We start from the raw sequence: 13,665 nt of genomic DNA, 5'->3' as shown, positions 1-13,665 counted from the left end.
CCCCTCCATGGAAAGCCTGGACTGGAACCCGCAAGGAAAAGTATGATAGCTCATCTTTGCCTTTTCTCTTTTTTCTCACTAATAGTTGCCTTGCCTCACCTCACAGGAGACAGACCATCATACTCTCAAATTGAAAAGGATGGTCAAAGTAATTATCTAAAATAATGACATCTGAATTATTCACAGCAGCTCTGAAGGCAGTCATCTTCTCCAGGGCATGCCCCCAAAAGGAAAAGCCAAACACAATTTTATTTACTTTGTAACATCAAAGGTCATTGTTATCCAGATAATCCTAGGGTGGGAAAACATTTCACTTTTGTCTGTAGGTTTCTGGTCCAAGTTGTCAGGACAATGCCTTTCACCTCTTTTGGCCTCTTTGCTTCCACAGTGACGATCAGGACTTAGCCTGCCCTGAGTCATCCCCCAGTAACATCTAGTTCCCAAAAAAAATCAGAACGAGTACACTGAAGCAGAACTATTTCCCAGAGAAAAAAGATTTGAAGGTAAGAAAGCTGCCAGAAGGCCCACCCACTCACTGTCTTCCCAGTTTTGGCTATGAGTTTTTAAAGAGAGGTCTTGCCTGGAAATACACCGTTCTGCCCTCCTCTGGAGCTGCAGGGGAAGACAGGATGCAAATAACTCCTCTTCTGATATTCAGATTTACTAACCCTATTCATGTCTGAGAGTTTTGAGTGACAATTTAGATTTCCAGGCTTAAATAAAATTAAATACACCTTTATTATATCCATGGACAGTTCTGATCATCAGACCCTTTCAGAACTTTCTATTGGCTCTAGATTCAGAACCAAACCACTGTCCCATTCTCCAATATATTTCCTCTCTTGCTGCCTGGGTCAACCTTGAAATAGTGCATTTCCATGGAGAGAGATCCAAGATGGCTGATCACTAGCAGCTCGGGATTGTAGCTCCCAGTGAAAGCACAGAGAAGGAGAGGACACCACACTTTCAGATGAATTCTTGTTCACGCACTAGGAGATTCCCAGCAGAGGAGCCCCATGGGTCGCCAGCACAACTCTTGTGGCCGGCGAAGTGGTTTTGCCGCCCCTCAGAGCGGTGGTTCTTGGTGAAGAATCAGAAAACACCATCAATCTTAGCGCTGCTGTTATAGCCGGCGCAGGGGGTTGCTCAGATTCTGGCACTGCAAATCAACAAGCTGGACATCCACTCAGAAACCCAATTACAAAGACGGTAATTATAAAGACCACAGATGGATAAATCCATAACAAAGGGAAGAAACCACCCTAAAAAGGCTGAGAATATCCAAAATCAGAACACCTCTCCCTCTGCAGGGGATCACAGTTCCTCATCAGCAACGGAACAAGGCCTGATGGAGAACGAGTGTGTTCCATTAACAGAAACAGACTTTAAAAGGTGGATGATAAGAAACTTCTGTGAATTAAAAGAACTTGTTCTAACCCAAAGCAGAGAAACTAAGAACTTTGAAAAAAGGTTTGACGAAATATTAACAAGAATACACAATTTAGAGAGGAATATAAGTGAATTGATGGAGCTGAAAAACAAAACACAAGAACTTCGTGAAGTATGCTCAAGTTTTTTTGTTTTTGTTTTTGTTTTTGTTTTTTTTTGAGACGGAGTTTCGCTCGTTACCCAGGCTGGAGTGCAATGGCGCGATCTCGGCTCACTGCAACCTCCGCCTCCCGGGTTCAGGCAATTCTTCTGCCTCAGCCTCCTGAGTAGCTGGGATTACAGGCACGCGCCACCATGCCCAGCTAATTTTTTGTATTTTTGGTAGAGACGGGGTTTCACCATGTTGACCAGGATGGTCTCGATCTCTTGACCTCGTGATCCACCCGCCTCAGCCTCCCAAAGTGCTGGGATTACAGGCTTGAGCCACCGCGCCCGGCCTGCTCAAGTTTTAACAGCCAAATTGATCAAGCAGAAGAAAGAATATCAGAGGTCGAAGACCAACTTAATGAAATGAAGTGAGAAGACAAGATTAGAGAAAAAAGGATAAAAAGGAATGAGCAAGTCTCCAAGAAATATGGGACTATGTGAAAAGACCTAATCTACGTTTGATAGGTGTACCTGAATGTGACGAAGAGAATGAATCCAAGCTGGAAAATATGCTTCAGGATATTATTCAGGAAAATTTTCCCAATTTAGCAAGGCAGGACAATATTCAACTCCAGGTAATACAGAGAACACCACAAATATATTCCTCAAGAAGACCAACCTCAAGGCAAATAATCGTCAGATTTACCAGGGTTGAAATGAAGGAGAAAATACTAAGGGCAGCCAGAGAGAAATGTCAGGTTACCCACAAAGGGAAGCCTATCAGACTCACAGCAGATCTCTCAGCAGAAACCCTACAAACCAGAAGAGAGTGGGGGCCAATATTCAACATCCTTAAAGAAAAGAACTTTCAACCCAGAATTTCACATCCAGCCAAACTAAGCTTCATAAGCAAAGGAAAAATAAAATCTTTTGTGAACAAGCAAGTACTCAGAGATTTCATCACCACCAGGCCTGCTTTACAAGAGCTTCTGAAAGAACCACAACACATAGAAAGGAACAAACAGTATCAGCCTTTCTAAAAAATACCAAAAAGTAAAGAGCATCAACATAATGAAGAATTTACATCAACTAATGGGCAAAACAGCCAGCCAACATTAAATGGTAGTATTAAACTCACATATATTATTATTAATTCTAAATTTAAATCGATTAAATCCCCTAACCCAAAGACACAGACAGGCAAATTCGATAAAAAGCCAAAACCTATTGGTATGCTGCATCTAGACCCATCTCACATGCAAGGATACACAAAGACTCAAAACAAAGGGATGGAGAAAGATTTACCAACCAAATGGAGAGCAAAAATAAATAAACAAAAAGCAGGAGTTGCAATTTTGTCTCTGATTAAATAGTCTTTAAAGCAACAAAGATCAAAAGAAGTGAAGAAGGATATTACATAATGATAAAAGGATCAATGCACCAAGAAGAGCTAAAGATCCTAAATATATAGGCACCCAATACACGAATACCCAGATATATAAGACTTATAAAGAAACTTAGACTCCCACACAATAGTGGGAGATTTCAACATTAATATTAGACAGATAAATGAGACAGAAAATTAACAACGATATCCAGGACTTGAACTCTGATCTGGAACAAGTAAATTTAATTAACATTTATAGAACTCTCCACTTTCAATACACAAAATATATACTCTTATCAGTACCACATCATACCTATTTATAGGTTTAAATGAAATATTGGTTGGCTGCTTGTTCGTTATTTTCTTTTCTCATTTTTTTCACGTCTCCATTATTAAGCACAATTATAGGCATACCCATTTTTAGACTGCATTATAGCTCGGGCAATAAAGCAACACCCCCGTTCTCTCTCCCTCTTCCTCTTTCTCTTTCTTCCTCTTATTTTTTATTATTCCTTTTCTTTCTTTCTTTCTTTCTTAAAAAAAAAAAAAAAAAAGGAAAGAAATAGTGCATTTCCTGAGTGGCTGGGTAATTAAGAGCCTATTTGTTTTTCTTACCCTATTACCTTTGTATCTTTTCACAATATGGTTCCTATAAGAAAGAGAACATGGAGCCAAAGTGCAGTGGCTCACACCTGTAATCCCAACACTTTTAGGAGGCCGAGGTGGGCGGATCACCTGAGGTCAGGAGTTCGAGACCAGCCTGACCAATATGGAGAGACCCTGTCTCTACTAAAAATACAAAAATAGCCAGATGTGGTGGTACATGTCAGTAATCCCAGCTACTTAGGAGGCTGAGGCAGGAGAATCGCTTGAACTTGGGAGGTGGAGGTTGCAGTGAGCAGAGATCACACCATTGCACTCCAGCCACAGGAGGAAGATATCAACTCAAAAAAAAAAAAAAAAAAAGAGGATGTGGAAATAGCAAACCTAAGTGAAACAAAATGTGAGCGGTACTATCATACTAAGTATAAGAAATTCAAAACAAGAAATATGGAAACAAGCTAAACTGTTTACACATAACATGATGATGATTTTCTGTTTCCTAAGTTTCTCCAATTTTGGTTATATTGAAGTCAATAAGATGTTCTTACGGTTTGGTATCTACAGGAAGTAGACTCTGAGACAAGAGTTTAACATGCAGGATGTGTATTAGGGAGCGTACTTGGGACAAACCCCTGTGGGAGGAAGAAGGGGGAACAGGAGAGAACAGAGGGAGAAGTTAGCAGCAAAGTGGGTCCATTGACTTCACCCAACCCCAGGGGAGCCCTGAAGCTGAAAAAGACTGTCAAAGTTCTTCCATAGTGGGCCAGAATGGCTGGGGCCTTATCTCTGGACCTCCATGGAGTGATTTCCTGCAAGCAGCTTTGCAGCCAAAAGAGCTGGACTGCTAGAGGCCATCAGCCAGCTGGCCTCCAACAGCTGGAGCAGGGTCCTTCCCTGGGGGCAGATCTGGGCAGCGCATCTCCTGCATCCACCACAAGAGGGTTCATGTAATGTATCTGGTACAAATCAAAAACATTTCACAAAGCTAGTGAAATTGATTTCAGTGATTTTTTTTTAATATATGTGGGCTTTTCTGACAGCTTTCCACAAATCTACAAATCCAACACCACTATGTATGTATCCTTCATTCCTCATTCATATATTTTCTTGTATCTTACACATTAAATATCTTTCTCATTTCTTTTGCTCATTCTTTTCACTCTTCCATCGTTTGGGAAACTTTTAGAAATCCCTTATATCTGCTATTTTTTCCCTACTTCAACTTTTCCTTTCTTCAAACTCTTGCTATGCACTTTTCCATTTTAATTAAAGTTTCAGGCCCTGTTTTTCATCATGGAAAAAATGTGTTGTATATACAATGATGGTAACACTGTACTCAAGTGGAGAAATTATCACCTCTGTTATAGTATAGAGTCTATACTGTGATGTGAAAGAAATAAAGGACTCAATTGCCAAAACAGATTTTCTCCATGAAGCTGCCATGGCAAGATATTCCTACGCCCAGTCCCACCTTTAAAGTGACGCCATTAGACCAAAGTAGTAATGGCCAGAAGGTTCTATTAAAACAGTAGTTTTCAAAAGTGTGGTCCATGGACTGGGGATTCCCCAAGATCTTGTTGGCTGTCTAAAGTCAAATCAACTTTTATAATAATACCAAAACAAGATTCGCTTTTTCTACTGTGTTGACTATCCACTGATGTTGCAAAAGCAATGATGGGTAAAAATGCTGTCGCCTTAGCAACTGTCAAGACAGGACACAAAACTGTACTATTGGGGAGGAAAATCATAGGTGTAATCATTGCAGTTTTCACGGCCGTGCACGAAGACAAAAAAAAGAAGAGAAAGACAAAAGAGCCAGTCTCAAGACTATCATTGATGAAGTAAAATGCTATTGTTTTTCTGCCTTCTGAAGCTCTCTCTCCTCCTATAATCTGTCCTGCTAGATTTTACGTCTAGCTCCTCAAGTCTGTCTTTTCATCTCATGGAGCCCACCAGCTCTATGTGGATTCCTCCTACCTGCACTGCATCCTGGAAACTCTCAAAGCAGTAAGCTGGAGCAAACATCCGGCTTATCTCATTTCTTTCCCCTTTTTTCACCACTTTACTGTAATACCTCTTTTCCAATGATTGAACATCATTTTTTAAATTTTTATACATTTAGAGAGTACAGGTGCAGTTTTGGTACATGAATATACTGCGTAGTGGTGAAGTCTGGGTTTTTAGTGTAAGCATCACCTGAAAATGTAGTATACATTTAGCCATCAGGTAATTTCTCATCCCTCCCACCCTCCAACCCTTCCAAGTCTCCAATGTCTATTATTCTGCTCTCCATGTCATTGTGTACACATTATGTAGCTTCCATTCATAAATGAGAACATGTGATATTTGAGCTATTTCACTAAAGATGATATCCTCCAGTTCATCCATGTTGCTGCAAAAGACATAATTTTATTATTTTTTATTGCTGGGTAGTATTCCAGGGTGTGTGTGTGTGTTTGTGTGTGTATGCATATGTCACATTTTCTTTATCATCCATTGTGAATATCATTTTAAATATATTTTAGGTGGGATGACAAATCCAGTTCCTTAGCTGGAAGCATAAATTGAGAGTATGCAGCTTTTATACTCACATGGGAAAATGGAAGGTGGAAATAAAGCACTTCTGCTGCACACCAAAGGGCAATTGTCTCAAGGAAAAGCATTTGTACTGTTGTTTGAGAAGTATAGTGGGCCAGGCACAGGTCACCCCAGTAATCCCAACACCTTGGGAAGACAAAGCAGGTGGATCACTTGAGGTCAGGAGTTCAAGACCAGCCTGGCCAAAATGATGAAACCCCCATCTCTACTAACAATACAAAAATTAACTGGGCATGGTGGTGGATGCCTGTAGTCCCAGGCAGGAGAATTGCTTGAACCAGGGAGGCAGAGTGTGGAGTGAGCAGAGATTGCACCACTGCACTCCAGCCTTGGTGACAGAGATTGTCTCAAAAAAAGAAAAAGAGAGAGAGAAAGAGAGAGAGGGAGGGGCATAGTGAACTCACTACTTTTTTCATGAAATTCCAATTTAATTGAAAGAACAATAACTGATAAATCATGATTATTCAGACTTGGATATTTGGCAAACCATTGAAAATGAATAAAGTGTGCCTATGCCTTGAAGGAAAATAACTGATACTGTTTGTTGCCAGTGATAAAATTGGATCTTTCAAGCGAAAATTGGAATTTTGGATAACTTGTATCTGCTACCATAAGCTTGACAGTTTCCTGATATATAACAACTTTTATGACAAAACTGGTGATTTTAACAAGTGTGATTATTTATTATATATAATGAAATGCTCAGCATTTGGAATATCTGCATAGCTCAGTGAAGCAATATTTTCCAAATGCTGAATTCACCGTGTTACAAAATCACAAATAAAAGTTCCATTCAAAGTATGAGAGAGACCAGTGGATTTTAATGTAATGGAATAAAAACATGTATTTAGATGCAGACTTTAAGTTGCACCTTTTATAACACTATTATTTGTTATGTTTTGATTTAATAATGAAGAAGATTATCCGCAATTATCTGAAGAGGTTATTAAAATGTTCTTCCTTTTTCCTACTACATATCTGTGTGAGGTCAAATTTTCTTCATAGACTTAAACAAAAATAATATATCACAACAGATGAAATGCATAAGCAAATATGGAAATCCAGTTATCTAAAAAGTCAAAAATTAGATTTTTAAAATACCATTCTTCTCACTAAACTCTTTTTATTTTAGAAAATATACTTATTTTTCATAAAAACATATTTCTTTACATGCAATGACTTCGTTCTTTTTAAATAAATAAATAAATATTTGTAAAATACCTGTTCTAATTTTCAATACCACAAATACTGATAGACATAGTCCACATAAATGAAAGCTACTTGTGGTCCTCAATTACTGTTACTAATGCAAGGAGTCCTGAGACCAAAACATTTGAGAATCACTATGTTAAAACCATTCTACCTGAGAGAGACAGATGATAATACATTAAACCAATGCCTACAACTGTAGCTACACATAGAAATCATCTAGAAAGCCTTTCTTAAAAAATGGTGATGTCTGGCTTCCACCCCCAGAGATTCTGATATGATTAGCCTGGTGCATGGTCTGGCATCAGATTGCTTCAAAGCTCCCCAGGTGATTCTAACATGCAGCCAGGGCTGAGAATCATGGCATTAAGTCACATACTTTGAGAAATACATTAGCAAAAATCATATAATCAGATTAACAATAACGTTAGTAGTCATGTTGCATTATTTCATAAGGCCCTGAAGATAACAGGAAAAAAGATTGGGAAAGTGGCCCGGCCTTAGACAAATTATGAAGTAGGCAGCTTAAATTCAAACCCCCCAACTTTCCCACCACTTTTTGGCCCCTATGAAAGCGTAGTACTGAAGCACACTGCCTTTTGTTCCTTTCATAGTCAGAGAATATAGAGTCCTACATTATACCCTTCTTTGAATCTGTCCACCACCTCTTTCAATAGCAGAGTGAAAAATTAAAATATTTAACTCTGCAGTCCAGAGTCAGATTTTTAGTGTTTCTTGGAAATCTCAGGAATCCATATTTCCTGTAAATATTCCCAACTTCTTTCATCAGATCAGAGGTTGGGTCAAGGTGGCAATAAAAGGAAAAAAAACATTCCTCTCCTCTGGTTTTCTGGCCCTCTCACTTCCCAGTCCTATTGAATAACATGCACTGTCCTCCTCTCAAAGAAGGAAAGAGGAACAGTCCCTATAAACCTGATTCCTTTCACCAACACTAATTATGTCCCTCAAACAAAATTTATCACTTTACGAGACTATCATGCTTTTGATCAGTTTTTCTCTGAGGGCTCTGAAGACCAAAAGTGTTCCAAGATCAAAAGAAATGAATCTCTAGTAAGAAATTTCAACACACTCAAGGATAGGAGAAGTAGAATCAAAGATGAGGAGAGCAAAGGTCACCTGGTGACCACTAAGCAAACCATCCAGAGGAAAAAACTCCTTGTCTGAGAAAGTTAGAAGTGATTAGACTTCCCCATTATCTAATGCAGGCATCTGGTTTCAAGCTTCTTTCTCAAAAATTTATAAGTAAATAGAATTTCCATATATCTCCAGGACTGTATGCATGTTGAAACTCGTTGTGCAACCCTTGCTGACATCAAGGCACCAAAATGCCTACAAATCTAATTATTTATTAAGACCTATGTGGCTCATAGGGTCCAAATTACCATTAAGTTCCACTTTAAGGTTCATAAACACCCCTAAGGAAAAATCTACCACAATTCCTCTCTTGCTGAGGTGCCCTGCTGCACTCTTCTGCAGCGTTCTTTCTATCTAGGAAAACTTTCCTTTTCAAACCTATACTGTTGTCAGTAAATTCTTCTTACCAATCCACAACGTCAAAATCTTACCACTTTTCAATGTCAGGGCTCTGAACCAAGCCCAGCAAAAAATAAGGGCTCAGACAAAATTCATTCTTTACAGCTCACAGAATAGACAGCACTGATCGACACAGTACCAAAACTGACTATGATGTGAAATTACAAACAACTGATTGTTACAGGAAGTAGCTATACATCTAGTGTAAGTCTGTATATTTATAGAAGCATATATGTTGACATTTTATTCAAAAAATTTCATCTACGTTTAATTTTTTTGCATCTTGTGGAATCAAATAAGATAAAAGCATCAATTTCATATATATATAATATACATTATATATATATGCATGTGTCTGTGTGTGTGTATATATATATATATATATATATATATATATATATATATACATACATACATACACACATGAGACAGATTCTTGCTCTGTCATCCAGGCTAGAGCACAGTGGCACAATAATCTTGGCTCAATGCAACCTCCGCCTCCAGGGTTCAAGTGAGTCTTACACCTTGGCCTTTCAAGTAGCTGGAACTACAGGTGTGAGTGCAACACCACACCAGGATAATTTTTGTATTTTTAGTAAAGACAGGGTTTCACCATGTTTGCCAGACTGATCTCGATCTCCTGACCTCAAGCTATCCACCCACCTTGGTCTCCCAAAGTGCTGGGATTACAGGCATCAGCCACCACATCTGCCCTTCTGCAACATATTAATGATAGAACATGAAAAGTAAAAAGCTGTTAAAGAATTTTTCATTCATAGTTACTAAATTTTTATGGTGTAAGTTAAAAAAAATGATCAGAGATGTTGTGTCAATGTTTTTAAGACATAATTTTATAAATAAGTATGATGAGAGATATTATCATTGCCCTCATTGTTAATGATTTTTAAAAGTTAAGGTACAAGGTTAAGTAATCTGTTCACAGTCATGCAAAGCTGATTCAGTTGCAGGCAGTATAATTTTACTCTACCCTACAGGCAGAAAATCTCCCTACAGGAGAAAATCTAAGTAGCTATTAAAATCTGACTTTCAATAAGCAGAGGAAAGCTTTTACCGGAGGTAAAATCAGATACCATTGAAAGTTGTTTTTTTTTTTTTTTTTTTGAGGCGGAGTTTCGCTTTTGTTACCCAGGCTGGAGTGCAATGGCGCGATCTCGGCTCACCGCAACCTCCGCCTCCTGGGTTCAGGCAATTCTCCTGCCTCAGCCTCCTGAGTAGCTGGGATTACAGGCACGTGCCACCATGCCCAGCTAATTTTTTGTATTTTTAGTAGAGACGGGGTTTCACCATGTTGACCAGGATGGTCTCGATCTCTTGACCTCGTGATCCACCCGCCTCGGCCTCCCAAAGTGCTGGGATTACAGGCTTGAGCCACCGCGCCCGGCCGAAGGTATTTTATCTCTAGATTTTAAGCACGATATTCATTTTTATATTTTTGTCTCCTTTAATCATGTATCTGATACCATATCTATTAGAGAGGGGAAAGGGAATTTAAAAAAAAAAAAAAATTAAATGCCAAAATGTAAAGTAATACGATCTAAAGTCAAGGCAATGGCACTCAGTTGTCTTTTGCTTTGGGGTCATTTGTGGATTTTCTAAGGTGTTGTATTCTACTTATCCATGTTTTAAAGACATGAAATTATGAGATTTTCCAACTGATCGGGCTACGCAGACTGTTACCAGACAACTTAAACAGCACCCTTTCTCTCAATCTTATAATGTTAACTATGAATTGTGCTGGTTATTAGTCCCTTTCCAGCTTCTCATGAAAGAACCACCATTCTAAGAGTAATTTTCAAGTCATACCAAACAAACAAAGTTTGCTTTTAAGACTCAGGATAGCCAGGCGCGGTGGCTCAAGCCTGTAATCCCAGCACTTTGGGAGGCCAAGGCGGGTGGATCACGAGGTCAAGAGATCGAGACCATCCTGGTCAACATGGTGAAACCTCGTCTCTACTAAAAATACAAAAATTAGCTGGGCATGGTGGTGCCTGTAGTCCCAGCTACTCCGGAGGCTGAGGCAGGAGAATTGCTTGAACCCAGGAGACGGAGGTTGCGGTGAGCCGAGATCGCGCCATTGCACTCCAGCCTGGGTAACAAGAGTGAAACTCCGTCTCAAAAAAAAAAAAAAAAAAAAGAGAGAGATTCAGGATAGGCCCAGCAGTGTCAAATAAGAGGAAGAAAGGCTCTAAAACCTCTTTCCACAAGGTCCCAAAATAGAACATTAAGAAAGCAAATAAAAATGACACAAATTCACAGAAAATAGTAACAATTATTTAAAAAACAAGTTGGCTATGCCACACATCGTTATTAACAATAATAATAGAAAGTTGCAACATAACACCACAATTCAAATTCCACCCTAAAATCACATATGCTCCTATAAATATCTAATTTTTGCTTAAATTTAGAATGAATTTATGCTGTTTGTTTTATTTTTATATATGAAAACATTTGCAAAGTATTTTGAATGTTTTAGTAATACTTAGTACAGATTGTGGTCATAGAAAATCCTACCGACACAACAGTTCATATATACTCTATTGTTCAGATTACAATAAATTAGATGAACTAATCCATCTTCAATTTTAATGTTTGGAAAAACATTTCTACAGAGCTCATGATTAGCACCAGACCAAGAATATACCTAAATTTCCCTAAAAAAGAAGCTTAAATTACTGAGCATAGCATTTTAGTAAGACTAATCCCCTCCTGTTACTGCCCAAACCTTGATCTTTTATGATTCTCACTCAGTAAATCACACACCTATTATGCAGAACACTAAAGTTTGAATTTAGAGATCTGTGAGAAAGAAAAAGAGATTGATTTATTGCCTTTCATAATATATTTGGTTAGTCGTCCAAAAAATTTTCTTCTAACAATGTTAGATCTGTATTACAATTAGGAAGAAGCACGGTAGTAATTTTAGAAAGGGAGCCAAGAGGAAATTTCACAAGCAAAAAGGATGGGCCCTAAGAGAACCGTATATCTTCTTTCCACTCTAAGGCAAAGCGTTCTTCTTTTGATTCTATTCTTCGTTTAGAGAAAATGACCATCAATCAGAAAAACAAACTAACGGTTCAGACAGGAAATGAATGACATTCAAGACTAAGCCATAGGCCGGGCACGGTGGCTTGTGCCTGTAATCCCAGTGCTTTGGGAGGCCTAGGCAGGCGGATCATTTGAGGTCAGGAGTTTGAGATCAGCGTCGCCAAAATGGTGAGACCTTCACATCTACTAAAAATACAAAAATTAGCTGGGCGTAGTGGTGGACGCCTGTAATCCCAGCTCCTCGGGAGGCTGAGGCAGGAGAATCATTTGAACCCAGGAGACGGAGGCTATAGTGAGCCAAGATTGAGCCACTGCACTCCAGCCTGGGCTAGAGTGAGACTCCGTCTCAAAAAAAAAAAAAAAAAGATTAAGCCATAGATGAAGGATGCAGTAACAATTTCAAGATTTTTAGGCACTGAAAATATGAGGGAAACCTGGTAAAGTGGATAGAAAATAGCCTAAGTATAAAACATCTCTGTGTGCTATAATTACATGTTAATCTTTATTCAACTATGCAGCTAGCTACAGAATACTATTATTTTATAGTACACACATGCATACATCTTTAGTATATCCTTGCAGGTGTAAAAATTACTATACTATAATCCTTAAAGGGCAGGCACCTGGTAATAATTTCTTGAAAAATATTAAGTGTCTAAAAACACGTACCTTATGATTATTCAACGTAGTGCTTGACACAAACATGGCGAAATATTTGATTCATTACAGTATATAATGTACAGCCTAACCAGTAGGCTAACAACAAGCAGACAATGACCTTCCCTTGACCTGATACCTTCTTTAATTGTTACTCTCTTTACCTTCCCTTCCATTTTTTAATGTAATCTACACCATTTGTTCCCAAATGCTAGTTCCATATTAATGCCTGTCCATGATTATGCTTGGTCAGTTTGTTGCAAAAGGAAAACATTTTTTTATTGTTGTTAATAAGGCAATTATATTTAATCAAAGTCTGATCTTTAATCTTCTTCCTCCATATTTGGGAATAATAGGTTGTAGTTTCTTGGGTTTGTCTTTTATTGTCTTACTCTCTTGTTTCATTGTGGTAAAATATATGCAACATAAAATTTGCCATCTTAACATTAAATATATTCAGTTCATCAAACACATTTACATTTTTGTGCAACAATCACTACTATCCAGCTCTAGAATTATTTTTATCTGGCAAACTGAAACTGTACCCATTAAACAATAACTCTACATTTTTTTCTTCCCCCCAACCTCAAGCAACCACCACTATACTTTCTGTCTCCTGTGAATTTGACTATTTTTTTTTTTTTTTTTTTGGATACAGGATCTCTCTCTGTCACCCAGGCTGGAGTACAGTGGCACCACACTGGCTCACTGCAACCTTGACTTCCCAGGTTCAAGCAATTATACTTCCTCAGAGCCTCCTGAGTAACTGGGATTACAGCCACACACCACCATGCTCAGCTAGTTTTTATATTTTTAATAGAGATGGGGTTTCACCATGTTGGCCAGACTAGTCTCAAACTCCTGACCTCAGGTGATCAGCCCATCTCGACCTCCCAAAGTGCTGGGATTACAGGCATAAGCAAATGTGCCAGGCCAAATAAAGGTATTTTAAATCTGAGATATAAGTTCCAATTAGCTAGACTCTGAAATTTCAGACTTTAGCCTCAGTCACAGGCCATCAGAACTCTTCCAAAAATACTCAGAATAAATTA

General features: G+C 38.5%; 1 protein-coding gene across 1 annotated transcript in view; it reads right to left on the bottom strand.

Moving 5' to 3' along the window:
- Positions 1-13,665, bottom strand: part of QPCT (glutaminyl-peptide cyclotransferase) — a 44,015-nt gene that overhangs the window by 29,343 nt on the left and 1,007 nt on the right. The gene's annotated exons all lie outside the window — the stretch shown is intronic.

The sequence above is a fragment of the Saimiri boliviensis genome, chromosome 1 (assembly GCF_048565385.1).
Source record: "Saimiri boliviensis isolate mSaiBol1 chromosome 1, mSaiBol1.pri, whole genome shotgun sequence".
Classification (NCBI taxonomy): Eukaryota; Metazoa; Chordata; class Mammalia; order Primates; family Cebidae; genus Saimiri; species Saimiri boliviensis.
This window is presented reverse-complemented; position numbering and strand designations above follow the sequence as displayed.